At 43.8% G+C, this 15,725-nt stretch overlaps 1 protein-coding gene across 4 annotated transcripts in view; it reads left to right on the top strand.

The window, feature by feature from the left end:
* Positions 1–15,725, top strand: part of pde4ba (phosphodiesterase 4B, cAMP-specific a) — a 338,452-nt gene that overhangs the window by 128,482 nt on the left and 194,245 nt on the right. The window lies entirely within an intron of this gene.

The raw sequence follows: 15,725 nt of genomic DNA, 5'->3' as shown, positions 1-15,725 counted from the left end.
CTGGGGCATGTGGGTATCTCCACCAGAGAGGGTGGACTCTGCACTGTGCTTAGACAAGGGGTTATGGTTAAGGCTCTGACACGGGGCTACTGTTAGGTAATGATAGGGGGGTTCTGTTGCTTTGCTGGGGGGGCGGGGCACAAGGTGACTTTGTGTTTGAGAAATGTCTTGATGTCTTGGTTGTGAATGTTTCCTTTCACTTTGCTCTGTTCCACGCATACTGAATGATGAGGATCGGGTTCTACTGTGCCGTGTGTGTCAGAGGAGGGTGGTGGGAGGAGCTACAGGAGGACGGGCTCATTGTAATGGCTGGAATGGAATCAATAGGATGGTACCAAACACATGGAATCAATGGAAAGGTACCAAACACATGGAATCAATGGAAAGGTACCAAACACATCAAACACATGGAATCAATGGAAAGGTACCAAACACATCAAACACATGGAATCAATGGAAAGGTACCAAACACATCAAACACATGGAATCAATGGAAAGGTACCAAACACATCAAACACATGGAATCAATGGAAAGGTACCAAACACATCAAACACATGGAATCAATGGAATGGTACCAAACACATCAAACACATGGAATCAATGGAAACGTACCAAACACATGGAATCAATGGAAAGGTACCAAACACATCAAACACATGGATTCAATGGAAAGGTACCAAACACATCAAACACATGGAATCAATGGAAAGGTACCAAACATGGAATCAATGGAAAGGTACCAAACACATCAAACACATGGAATCAATGGAAAGGTACCAAACACATCAAACACATGGAATCAATGGAATGGTACCAAACACATCAAACACATTGAGTCAATGGAATGGTACCAAACACATCAAACACATTGAATCAATGGAAAGGTACCAAACATATCAAACACATTGAATCAATGGAAAGGTACCAAACACATCAAACACATGGAATCAATGGAAAGGTACCAAACACATGGAACCAATGGAAAGGTACCAAACACATAAAACACATTGAGTCAATGGAAAGGTACCAAACACATCAAACACATTGAATCAATGGAAAGGTACCAAACACATCAAACACATTGAATCAATGGAAAGGTACCAAACACATCAAACACATGGAATCAATGGAAAGGTACCAAACACATCAAACACATGGGATCAATGGAAAGGTACCAAACACATCAAACACATGGAATCAATGGAAAGGTACCAAACACATCAAACATATGGAATCAATGTGTTTGATTCTGTTCCATTGATTCCATTCAAGCCATTACAATGAGCCGGTCTTCCTATAGCTCCTCCCACTAGCCTCCTCTGGTGTGTGTGTGTGTGTGTGTGTGTGTGTGCGTGCACATGTGTGAGCAGGGTGTTTCAGTGAGTTTGAGGAGTGAAGGGCGTTATGTCTGTTTGGGCTCTGGCCTATATGAAGCTGGTATCACAAACATGCACTACTGGCTCTTAACAGCCTTCTCTCTCTCCTCTCCTTCTTTTCAGCAACAAGCTTTAAGCTTGTGTGTGTGTGTGTGTGTGTGGAGGTGAGTGCGTGCGTGTGTGCATGTCTGTGTGTGTGCGCGGAATGGTGTTGTGAATGGCTGGGTTGTGCAGTTGTGTGTGACATTTTGTTATGTGAGCTGTTATGTACAGAAGCATAAGGGCTCCATAGGGACCTATAGGGGCTATTTCTGACCCACAGCCTGACACAGTTTGATGGGCTTGCTGTTGCATTGACCTACAGTACAGCTCTGTAGAACCCTCCCACTGGGCACACACTGGTTGAATCAATGTTGTTTCAATGTAATTTGTTAACGTATTGTGACCTGGAAAATACATTGGATTTGCGAAAATAATTTACGGGGAAAATACATTGGATTTTCAGGGGTAGTTTTACCACAGGATTATGTCATCATGTATACCAATTTTCAACATATACAAACATTGTATAAAATATGTTGAATTTGTACCTTTGAAACAATGTCAGATCTTCATCGTTATATCCACTATCAGAAAAAATACTAAGCTGAGCAGCACCTCCTACTGGAGAGTTGATCTATCTACAGCACCTCCTACTGGAGAGTTGATCTAACTACAGCACCTCCTACTGGAGAGTTGATCTGTCTACAGCACCTCCTACTGGAGAGTTGATCTAGCTACAGGACCTCCTACTGGAGAGTTGATCTGTCTACAGGACCTCCTACTGGAGAGTTGATCTGTCTACAGCACCTCCTACTGGAGAGTTGATCTATCTACAGCACCTCCTACTGGAGAGTTGATCTGTCTACAGCACCTCCTACTGGAGAGTTGATCTGTTTACAGCACCTCCTACTGGAGAGTTGATCTATCTACAGCACCTCCTACTGGAGAGTTGATCTATCTACAGCACCTCCTACTAGAGAGTTGATCTATCTACAGCACCTCCAACTAGAGAGTTGATCTGTCTACAGCACCTCCTACTGGAGAGTTGATCTATCTACAGCACCTCCTACTGGAGAGTTGATCTGTCTACAGCACCTCCTACTGGAGAGTTGATCTGTCTTCAGCACCTCCTACTGGAGAGTTGATCTATCTACAGCACCTCCTACTGGAGAGTTGATCTGTTTACAGCACCTCCTACTGGAGAGTTGATCTATCTACAGCACCTCCTACTGGAGAGTTGGTCTATCTACAGCACCTCCTACTGGAGAGTTGATCTGTCTACAGCACCTCCTACTGGAGAGTTGATCTGTCTTCAGCACCTCCTACTGGAGAGTTGATCTATCTACAGCACCTCCTACTGGAGAGTTGATCTATCTACAGCACCTCCTACTAGAGAGTTGATCTGTCTACAGCACCTCCTACTGGAGAGTTGATCTATCTACAGCACCTCCTACTGGAGAGTTGATCTATCTACAGCACCTCCTACTGGAGAGTTGATCTAACTACAGCACCTCCTACTGAAGAGTTGATTTAACTACAGCACCTCCTACTAGAGAGTTGATCTAACTACAGCACCTCCTACTAGAGAGTTGATCTAACTACAGCACCTCCTACTAGAGAGTTGATCTATCTACAGCACCTCCTACTGGAGAGTTGATCTGTATACAGCTATCCAGTTGGTCTCTCATCCTGGGTTTTAACTAAGAATAGCCCTGCTTAACTTTGATATTAGTCACTGACTACTACCTGACTGATCTGTTAATAACTAAATAGATTCACTGCTCTCAAAGTCATTCCAAAGGGTAGGTTTAACAGAGCAAATGAAATGTATGTATACTTCATAAGCCATACAGTATATCATCAATGATACTAGGCCTATAGCATTTGCGAAGTCTTTAACAGCTGTTGTTTCAGTTCCATCCAGGGTTCAACTAAAAACAGACAGTAGATATACAGTAGGCCTATAGGGTTTTACACTTTGGTTGATTTCAAATGGAATCTTCAAGTTAAGAATGAATATGTTTAAAGTTAAAGAATAGGACTAAATCAAATCAAACGTTATTTAAGGTGCATTTAACTGTGGTTGTGAATCTAATATATCAATTGTTAATTTGTAGACAAACTGGAAATTGAATTGTGTTTGGTTGTCAACGGAACCAAATATCCACATTTGAAGGAGATGTATATTCTGCTGTGTTACCTCAACTGAATAACACATCTATGGCCACATTGAGGTTACTGTAACTATAAATGGTCTTTTTATGTAATCATGGAATGCGTGCATGTTAAATATTGCATGCAAAGGTCGGAGATCTTCACAGAATCTCGAACAGCATTGATCACTTGCACTATGTACTTTTAATGTAATCTCATCTGCAATCCAGGTCATTTGGTTGTGCTATTAGATGAAGCACTGTGATAACACATTAAGTTGTTGTACATACAAAATATCTGACATTGTATTTCCATTTGAACTTTGTTGTGCTTTTATGTAGTGGAAAGTGCAGTGATTACACATTTAGATGACAACTAAACCAAAAATCAGACATTGCTTTTCCATTGGAATTTGGTTGTAGGCTTTCAGATGGTTAAAAACATAGTGATAACACATTGAGAATTCAACCAACTTCTGGCAGTCTTTTTGAGTAGGTGAATAAAGGTTGAAATCTCAATTGATCAACGTCTCTACCAAATATTACCCACATTTCCACGTTGAATTAACGTGGTGTGCTCAGTAGACTGCTTATGTTGATGTGTTGTTAGATGGCAATTGAATAGGAAATCAAAGGATTAAGAATCCCGAAATGGCTTTCATTTCCATGGTTCGTTAGATGACAATTCAATAAGAAATCCAAGGTTTTGGAAACCACAAATGACTCTCATTACAATGGTTGACAAGTCCAAATAGGATCACTATTTCACACCCCAGATACATGTTGTCCTCATGCTGTTGTGTCAGTGCAGTTGGGTATGATGTGGAAGTGGATGTGTTTTTTGCTTGAATTCTCCTTACGGTCTAATGTCTCAGAGAGGTCCGTGCTCAGCTACAAAGTCACATGCTGAAACAGACACTGGGAGACACCCAATCTCTCTCTCTATGGCTCTGTACACCATGGTACCATGCATCATTAGGACAGATTCTAGAATTTGACCGTTTGGCTTAAGGTGGTTTGAATAGACTCCGGCAGGATTAAGCCTGTATCAGATTTGCTGTTGTAGAATAAACCAAGCCTTTCAGTCAATGACACAAGTTGCTGATATTTAATAGTCTTTGGTATTGTGTTGTGTTGTGGTGATGACATGGCTATGTTTCAGACAAAGAGAGATGTTGTCTGTTGACGTATGAGACACCTCGGGGGAGCCGAGCGGTGAACTCAGTTGCATCTTCTGACCATTCTCCCTCCATTCAGACAAAAGCAGCAGTGTTGGGTCAGTGTGGCTCCGTGGGGATCGGAGGCCATTCCGTGTCAACCAGGAGAACACTGCCTCTCCACCGCTCCCCCCTGCACTCTAACAAAGCTGCTACATGAATGTTTAATGTGCAACTGATGTACCGAGGTTCCTCACTCTACCCCACTGAGACTGAATTAGAGAGAGAGGGAGATGGAGAGAGTGAGAAGAGAGAAAGCATTATAGCACTCGCACATAGAGTGCATAGCGAGAGAAAGACTCCTAGAGACATTCTAACATGTCAGTAGACATTCTGCAACATCAACTAGAGCCGCTGCACATCAGCGGTATAAAGGTCAGCACACAGTCCCTGGCTATGTCTCATCTGAAATGTCACAACTAATATCCATCCTCTACAAAATCAATCCCAGCACAATCTGGTACTGAGCTCTTTCCTTCCTTTCCCTCTACACTTTATCTCTAGCCATTTTCACAACCACACCACTAATGGATAGTTTGTGTAAGCACAATGTTGTTGTTTTGTCTGCATTGTCACTATGTTAATTAAACAATTTTCTTCATAAAATGCAATTTACAGCAATAGGCAAAATAGCATCACAATTTAACATAAATAAGACCTGAGCACAAAGATAATAGGAGGATACATGAAAAAAAGATTGAAAAAAAGAAAAGTAATCATTCATTACATCAGAAGTGGCTGGTGTTGTTGTGTTGTTGTGTTGTTGTGGTGTGACAGGTAGCCTAGCGGCTAAGAGCGTTAAGCCAGTAACTGAAAGGTGACTGGTTCGAATCCTCGAGCTGACTAGGTGAAAAACCTGTTGATATGCCCTTGAGCAAGGCACTTAAACCTAATTGCTCCTGTAAGTCACTCTGGGTAAGAGCGTCTGCTAAATGACTAAAATGTCAATATAAATGTGTGCTGCTGCCCACGCTGTGTGTTGACTGAGTACTCCACTCTAATGTTACTCTGGTGAGGGTTATGTTATAGAGCCCTGAAGGCTGCAGACAGAGACAGGGAGAGAGAAAAAAACACTAAGGGCCCACATCACTTGTGCCTTGATATTAGGTACTTGGTACTGGAGGGGTACAGGGGACAGAGGGGTAACAGAGGGTACAGGGGAAAGATAAGGGACACTGGGGTACAGGGGACAGAGTGGGTGAAGGGGCTCAAAGGGGCATATGGGGTCTTGTGTGCCTCAGTCTCTGAGACAGGGCCTCTCCAAAGGAACAATGTAATGGCTGTCTGTCTCTCTGAGAGGATCTTGGACATTGTGTCAACCACTTACTGTACCGCTGCTGTGGTTGTCTTGACCATGTATGGTCAGGACCAGGAGCGGTCGTGGTGACAAGGTCTTGGGTGAACATGAGATGATGGTGTGTGTGTGTGTGTGTGTGTGTGTGTGTGTGTGTGTGTGTGTGTGTGTGTGTGTGTGTGTGTGTGTGTGTGTGTGTGTGTGTGTGTCTGGGTTCTCCATTCACTCCTCCTGCCTCCAGTCTCACACGCCAATGTCCCTGTTTATTATTGTAATATCCTCTTCTGTATTGTATTGGGGTCTGACGGCTGGGAGGATAGACGGTTGGCAGGAGAGGAGGAGAGGAGGAGTGGAGGAGAGGAGGAGAGGAGGAGTGACGGCTGGGAGGAGAGACGGTTGGCAGGAGAGGAGGAGAGGAGGAGTGGAGGAGAGGAGGAGAGGAGGAGTGACGGCTGGGAGGAGAGACGGTTGGCAGGAGAGGAGGAGAGGAGGAGTGGAGGAGAGGAGGAGAGGAGGAGTGACTGCTGGGAGGAGAGACGGTTGGCAGGAGAGGAGGAGTGGAAGAGAGGAGGAGTGGAGGAGAGGAGGAGTGACGGCTGGGAGGAGAGACGGTTGGCAGGAGAGGAGGAGTGGAAGAGAGGAGGAGTGGAGGAGAGGAGGAGTGACGGCTGGGAGGAGAGACGGTTGGCAGGAGAGGAGGAGTGGAAGAGAGGAGGAGTGGGGGAGAGGAGGAGTGGGGGAGAGGAGGAGTGACGGTTGGGAGGAGTGGAGGACAGGAGGAGAGGAGGAGTGGAGGAGAGGAGGTAATGAAATGGTAATGAAATGACATTAATGTCAGGTTCTGCTCAGAACTGGCATTTCTCTCCTCACAGTTCAGTTCTCTGCTGTTGAAATATTTCAGCTCAGGGGCTGAATCCTCTCAATATAACCTTTAATTATGAATATGTAGCTGTCACCACCAAACAGCCTGCCTGCCTGTACCAACTAAGCTGCTGAGCACTTAAAGTGGTTCAGCGTGAGATGAGACTAGCTGGCTGCTATATAGATGGAGAGTCTCATGTATTAGAATGATGTGGTTTAATAAGGTATAGCCAGTTGGGTGCTTTACAGACAGGTAATGATGGCCAGAAGAGATGAGTCAGTCACTAGGGTCTTAGTGATGTCTCCTGCTGGATGGGAACGTGAAGTTAGCCTCTGTGAATGCTGCTAGACCATCAGGGGTATTTGTGTGTGTGTTTTGTCTATGTGCTTATGGTTGTGCGTATGTGTGTGACCGCATTCGTGCTCATTGACTTTCCTCATACAAAGAGTATTTAGGGAGCGGTGAAAAAAGAAACATTCATTAGCAGTGGAAGTCATTAGTCAAACCAAGAGAGAAGGAGGGAGGGAGAGGCCGAACGAGGAAGGAGTAGAGGTAGTGATGGAAAGGGAGAGATGAAAATAGGTTGATGTGTTGTTTACACTGATTTATGTCCAGACCAATAACTGTATTCAGTTTTATTAGGAGTTATATGAGCCCCTTAGTAATGGGACTGCTATTGCACACATAACACCTTTTGAAATGATATGATGATATCCCATTTAAATGCAACAGTTTACAGAGGGGTGAACAGACAGCCAGCGTTTTGATAACCAGTAATCATTTGTAATACACAACACCCTCCCTTATCTTCTATGGGTCATCTATGCATATGGAAATAATGTTATTTGCCTTCACACAACCTAGGAGGTGGTTACTGGTTAGGACTGGTTAGGAAGCAGATAATACAGGAAGACATTTGTATTCATTACTGTACAGTACACTGCAGTCCACCTCTGTCTTCCTTCCTCCCTCTCTCTCTCTCTCTCTCTCTCTCATTCTCTCCCTCCCTTCTTCCCTCTCTCTCTCCCTCCCCCCTCCCCACCCTCCCTCCCTCTATCTCTCTCTCTCCCTCATCCTTCCCTCTCTCCCTCCTTCCCTCACTCTCTCTCTCCCTCTCTTTCTCTCCCTCCTCCTTCCCACCCTCCTTATTTCCTACTTTCCTCCCTCTCCCTCATCCTTCCCTCTCTCTCTCCCTCCTTCCCTCACTCCCTCTCTCTTTCTCTCCCTCCTCCTTCCCACCCACCCACCCTCCTTCCTTCATTCTTTCCTCCCTCCCCCTCCTTCCCTCCCTCTCTCTGTCTCTGTCTCTGTCTCTGTGTGTGTGTATGTGAGTGCCCGATGACAGGACTGAAGAAGGCCACTGGACTATTATTAACCATGTTTAATGACCAGTGAAGCCAAGGCCATGTGTAACTTACTACACTAGAATGGACATGAAAAATGTCATTAGCATAGGGCACATGGAGGGAGGAAGTAGCGAGAGAGAGAAGGGCGATAAGAGCTAGAAATGGAGGGGAAGAGGGAGGGCGGAAGAGGGAGCAAGACAGAGGGTGGGATAAGAGCAAGATATGGAGAGAGAAAGAGAGGGACAGTGGGACGGTATAGGGACAGTGGGTTTCAGTCTGATTCAAGGGGCCGTGTACGTGTATTCCATTTCTTGCAGGAAATGCAATTTTGTCATTCATTTCTTATAGACAGTGTGTGTGTGTGTTACAGATAGTGAGTGTGCACTGTGTGCACGGTGCGCCTATGTTCTTTTCAATACAATTCAACTACAATACAGCACTAGCAGCCATTTAAGTGAGGACAAGCGCTCTCCAAAGCGAGACCATTGTCAGAGCAGAGCAGATCTGGAAGCCTGTTTCTCCCTGCCGACTAGCTGCGATGAGACAGGGAGAGAGGGAGAGAGAGGCTGCAGTAATTGTACTACTAATAGATTTTTGTCTGCAGCCGGGGACTGAAAGGGAATTGCTGTGACATCCTCTCTCTCTCTTTCTTTGAGGTTTGGACCACAGTGTCACTGCAGACGAAAGTGTAGTGTTAATTACATTATCCAATGAGCACAGAGCGGCAGAATTGGATGACCTGAGTAACAAGCTATCACATCCAGGGTTAATTGAAACACAGACAGAGCTGGTAAACAAGCTGAGGGAAGTGAAGAGTTTTTTCTCTATTCCAGGAGAAAGAAGCAAACAAACACATTTTCACAGGATGACTAACTCAGCTCCACAGCACACAGCGTGATGTCAGAGATAGAAATGGGTTTTGGCTACCTGCCCTTGATGGAAGATCTAAAGAGCCTGCCTTGGCTGTTTCTGAGGTCTTCCATAGAAGAATTTGCAAATTGACAAGGAACTAGTCCTCTAATGGAAGTGACTCAATGTTCTTTGTAGATAACAGCCTTATCATAATCATCTTCATCACCATCATCATCAGCCAACGTGATCCACACAGTCTACCAGTTAGTCAAGTTTACAGATATGTGCGTGTTTGTCGCTTGTGTGTGTTTGAGTGTGCGTGTGCACCCCTCTCCTGTCTGTTTGACTCGTCTGAAGACCCTGTTCATCATGACAGCAGCCCCATGGGGCGACGCCTGCCCACACATTGCATTCTGGGAAGCAGACGGAGTGTTTGTGTTCTGCTGTCAGTGGAGGCGGTTCTGTCTCTTTGATGATGAATAAAACAGGAACCCTTTTCAGAGCGGCAATCTGAGTGGTGTAATGTGTGTTTGGGTGCCGTCCTAAAAGGATTTGAAATAACTCTGCCCAGTGGATCGGTTTGCGTCATGGTGTGAGAGTTCCCATTTTCAGTGTGTGTGTGTCGAGGTGAAAGGTCATTCACATTCCATCAAGGTGTGTTGTTGACCACTTCATGGTCTGCTGATTTATGTGGTCATCTGACACACCTGCCCTCACTAAAGCCAAACAGCTTTGAGAGTATCAGTGTGTACTGTAGCAGGGCCCCATGGTGAACAGTCCTGCTGTGACAGATGGATGCCCTGTGGGTTGTTCCACCTCAAAAAACACAAGAAAGAGGATTTCGACACCCACCATCTCAGATTGTTATGAAATCGTTTCTGTAGTTATGAAAAAATACGATTAGCATTCCTGGAACATTATTTTATCTCTGAGAAATTAAGCTAATTGATTGCATCCAAATTGTCCGTTTTAATTGACAGAATTCAGATAATATTCAAAATTAATATAGTACCCAACATCCGATTTGGACCAACCTTCTTCCTAGTAATGAGTAAGACATAAGGAATCCGCAAAGAATTGTCCAGCGCCACCCACGGCAACAACCAGTATACAGTATCAGTTCTTTATGTATGACAAGTAGTATGAAGCTATGGCTTGGAGTATTGCTTCTCCGTACTATGTAATGTATTCCCTGTGAATCTGGTGAGGTTTTCTCCCCCTGTTCATAGAAATTAGTAATTGAAGTTGCTTGCATTATTTACTATGAAGTAGTGTGAAAGGACCAGGTTTTTGATGCCGCTATTCTTGCTGTACCTCCACACTCTTTTATCCATTGCAACTTTGGGTAGAAAACCAATAGATTTGGCTCACTATGGAAATAAAATCCCCACATAATGACAATGCACTACATGGTATGTGGACACCCCTTCAAATTAGTGTATTCGGCTATTTCAGCCAAACCCGTTGCTGACAGGTGTATAAAATCAAGCACACTGCCATGCAATCTCCATAGGAAACATTGGCAGTAGAATGGCCTTACTGAAGAGCTCAGTGACTTTCAACGTGGCACCGTCATAGGATGCCACCTTTCCAACAAGTCAGATTGTTTAATTTCATTCCTGCTTGAGCTGCCCCGTCTGTCCTCATCTGTCCTCGGTTGCAACACTCACTACCGAGCTCCAAACTGCCTCTGGAAGCAACATCAGCACAATAACTGTTCGTCGGCAGCTTCATGAAATGGGTTTCCATGACCGAGCAGCCGTTACACAAGCCTAAGATCAGCATGCACAATATCAAGCGTTGGTTGGAGTGGGGTAAAGCTCCCCGCCATTGGACTCCGTGTGTGTGTGTGTGTGTGTGTGTGTGTGTGTGTGTGTGTGTGTGTGTGTGTGTGTGTGTGTGTGTGTGTGTGTGTGTGTGTGTGTGTGTGTGTGCATGGTGCGTTGAGGTAGAGGGGGCACAGTGTGGCAGCTGGTTAGGATCAGCCGGTCACCCGTGATCAGAACAGTGGGATCCAGAGCACCAGGTGGCTGGTCTTTAGCCACCGCATGTTGGCACAGGCACCCTGGGACACACCACAACATGAGAGACAGAGAGACGGACATCAGGGGAGGGAGGGAGACATATGCATGCGTGTGCCAAAGATGGTGTCATCTTTGTGATGACCTTTCCTGCCACTTACACTAAATTATATGACACCAAATTTCTCAAGAAACACACCCCCTTTTATTTAATTCCAGTTTCCTATATATGGCTTTCCAATCCCTTTCTGAGTGTGTTGAGTATCCTCTCTCTTCACTTCCCTGCTGCAGTGGTTTAGGCTCTCATTATGAACAGCATGATAATCTGTACCTTCCCAGAGCCTTGGATCTACTGCTCTGTTTGTTCCTACAGATAGGTATGAGACAGTGATAGGTATGAGACAGTGATAGGTATGAGACAGTGATAGGTATGAGACAGTGATAGGTATGAGACAGTGATAGGTATGAGACAGTGATAGGTATGAGACAGTGATAGCTTAGAACCGAGGGTGGTGTAGATCGATTGGGGTAGATTCTTTTGACAGGATAGGACCCAGGTCCAAGGTATTGTCTTATCAGGGCAAAGACTCACTTTACTACCATGTCACTTTACTACCACGTCCCTTTACTACCACATCCCTTTACTACCATGTCACTTTACTACCATGTCCCTTTACTACCACGTCACTTTACTACCACGTCCCTTTACTACCACATCCCTTTACTACCACGTCACTTTACTACCACGTCACTTTACTACCACGTCACTTTACTACCACGTCACTTTACTACCACGTTACTTTACTACCACGTCACTTTACTACCACGTTACTTTACTACCACGTCACTTTACTACCACGTCACTTTACTACCACGTTACTTTACTACCACGTCCCTTTACTACCACGTCACTTTACTACCACGTCACTTTACTACCACGTCACTTTACTACCACGTTACTTTACTACCACGTCACTTTACTACCATGTCACTTTACTACCATGTCACTTTACTACCATGTCCCTTTACTACCAAGTCACTTTACTACCACGTCACTTTACTACCATGTCCCTTTACTACCACGTCACTTTACTACCACGTCACTTTACTACCATGTCCCTTTACTACCACGTCACTTTACTACCACGTCACTTTACTAACACGTCACTTTACTACCATGTCCCTTTACTACCATGTCACTTTACTACCATGTCACTTTACTACCATGTCACTTTACTACCATGTCCCTTTACTACCACGTCCCTTTACTACCATGTCCCTTTACTACCACGTTACTTTACTACCATGTCACTTTACTACCACGTCACTTTACTACCACGTCCCTTTACTACCATGTCACTTTACTACCATGTCACTTTACTACCATGTCATGCTTGCTAGTCCATCTAGTCCATTTACTATTAACAAGCACAGGAGGGTGGAGAACATTACCATTGCTTAACCTTGAGGGGTCTGTCTGTGTGTGTGTGTGTGTGTGTGTGTGTGTGTGTGTGTGTGTGTGTGTGTGTGTGTGTGTGTGTGTGTGTGTGTGTGTCTGTGTGTGTGTGTGTCTGTGTGTGTATGCAAATGCGTAGTGTGTCATGTTTATGTATGTGTGAATGTGCATGTCTCTTTATCCCATTCCTTAGCATATCCAATCTGTCTCTATCATACATTTATACATGTGGCCAGACCAGCCCCAGACACAGGTTGGCATTTGAAGGTCAGCCATTAGCATGATGTTCCTGATGGGATTATCCCCCTCCACCACCACAGGCTAACAGCATTGATTAGACTACAAAGCAGAAAACTAGCAAGCTAAACTGTCTTTGTCGTCAGTACTGACACATAACAGCTAAAGAATTGAAAGACAATGAAGAGAAGAAATGAAAGATAAATAAAATGCGTTATCTTTGTCAGTGTGTCAATGATGGAGAGAAAATGAAGAAAAAAAGGGTAGACTATATGAATGAAATAAGCTAGTAGCTGAAGTGGGCTGTTTACTATATGTCTCTTCTTCCTTTGTCATTGTTTATGTTGCCATTGACTACAGAATGAAGCAGTGAGGTAGCCCGTGTCTGTTACAGTCATGTATTTTTTATGGGATGGATCTACTACAGTACACCATCATGGTGTCTTGGTTCACAGCTAGCTGCCAAGTGGAGGATATTATAGGAAGCTGATATCGACCTGGTTAGGAAGATCAAATCAAATGTATTTATAAAGTCCGTTTTACATCAGCAGATGTCACAAAGTGCTTATAAACAAACCCAGCCTAAAATCCCAAACAGCAAGAAATGCAGATTTAAAGCAGCACGGTGGCCAGAGTAATCGTTCTAATGACGTTAATGGATAATGTGGATAGTGTGTGTGTTAGGGTTGAATATTTGACAAATGTTCCATCCCGACAATAAATCACTTTTCTCCCGGCTAACCCAGTATTTCCCACCAAAACCAGAAGTGTAATTCAAAAGCATTATAAAGCATATTGTCACGGGTGTCGTATGGATTTGACCAAAACGCAGCGGGAATGTGTATACTAATCTTCTTTTTATTTGGCAGAAAGAAGGAAAAACAAAAGTATACAACGCCGCCAACAAACAGTCCTGTAAGCATACAGCTATACAAAGAACAACTACCCACAAATCCCATATAAAAAAACACCTCTCTTAAATAGGACCTTCAATTAGAAGCAACGAGGAGCAGCTGCTTCCAATTGAAGGTCCACCCAATAAACATCACATAGAAATAGACATACTAGAACTAATAGAAATAGACTAACAAAGAACATAGCCCAACAAACCCCGAAACACTCTAAACAAACACCCCTCTTAAATATGAACATAGCCCAACAAACCCCGAAACACTCTAAACAAACACCCCCTGCCACGTCCTGACCAAACTACAATAACAAATAACCCCTTATACTGGTTAGGACATGACACATATACTGTTAATGTGGACTTGATTAGAGCTTTGATCAGCATGAACATTCTAACCTGACGCTAGCTGAGCCTGATGAGTCATATATTAAACACATTTTATGAGCCCTACATTAATGACATTTAATGAGCCCAAACCCAATAAAGCCCAAATGATTGTGCCATTATCAAATCTAAATCAAATCAAATTGTATTTGTGACATGCAACATGTAGACCTTAACATGAAATGCTTACTTACAAGCCCTTAACCAACAATGCAGTTCAAGAAAGAGAGTTAAGAAAATATTTACTAATTAAACTAAAGTAAAAAATAAAATAAAAAGTAACACAATAAAATAACACTACCAATGCTACAGGGTGTACCAGTACCGAGTCAATGTGCAGGGTACAGGTTAGAAATACAATACATATACATATATGGGCTACTGCACATTACGCACAACAGAAAAACAGAAAAGCCCATAGATGTAGCTAGCTATATGCTCTCTTGGGTAAATACATGAAACTAGCTCCAGTAGGCTAGTCTTTTTGACTGGGAACTGTATTACTGTACTGTATTGTATTATATGGACTGGAATTGCACACAGCGTTCAAACCATGATGTAGCAGAAGACAACTTGCAATTCTGGTGCAGTACATGCGGCCTACAAAGTTACAAGTATAGGCTAGCGAATTTGATTTTGAAATATAATAGGGCCTATTTGTATAATTAGTAGGCTGACACATTTATACCTTTAATAATATTTCCCTTAATGTTATTATCCTCTTTCTCTCTCTATTGTTGCTTCAGTCCTTCTTCACTTGAAACAGTTAAATGAAATACATTTTGTTGACCTTATTTTCATCATTCTAATGAAATTGTTGAATAATATAGGACTAGAATTAGATGCAGAAGCCTTTCACTTCTCTTCACAAAGATTGAATGGTTATGGGTCTGAATAAATAACTGCTATAGCCTACCGCCATCGCCCATTCGCTCTTCTATAGCTTACCGCCATCGCCCATTCGCTCTTCTATAGCTTACCGCCATCGCCCATTCACTCTTCTATAGCTTACCGCCATCGCCCATTCGCTCTTCTATAGCTTACCACCATCGCCCATTCACTCTTCTATAGTTTACCGCCATCGCCCATTCACTCTTCTATAGCTTACCGCCATCGCCCATTCACTCTTCTATAGCTTACCGCCATCGCCCATTCACTCTTCTATAGCTTACCGCCATCGCCCATTCACTCTTCTATAGCTTACCGCCATCGCCCATTCACTCTTCTATAGCTTACCACCATCGCCCATTCACTCTTCTATAGCTTACCACCATCGCCCATTCACTCTTCTATAGCCTACCACCATCGCCCATTCACTCTTCTATAGCTTACCACCATCGCCCATTCACTCTTCTATAGCTTACCACCATCGCCCATTCACTCTTCTATAGCCTACCACCATCGCCCATTCACTCTTCTATAGCTTACCACCATCGCCCATTCACTCTTCTATAGCTTACCACCATCGCCCATTCACTCTTCTATAGCTTACCGCCATCGCCCATTCACTCTTCTATAGCTTACCGCCATCGCCCATTCACTCTTCTATAGCTTACCACCATCGCCCATTCACT

This window comes from Salmo trutta, chromosome 22, assembly GCF_901001165.1.
Source record: "Salmo trutta chromosome 22, fSalTru1.1, whole genome shotgun sequence".
Lineage (NCBI taxonomy): Eukaryota > Metazoa > Chordata > Actinopteri > Salmoniformes > Salmonidae > Salmo > Salmo trutta.
The sequence above is the reverse complement of the archived record's forward strand: the minus strand, read 5'-3'. Positions and strand labels throughout refer to the sequence as shown.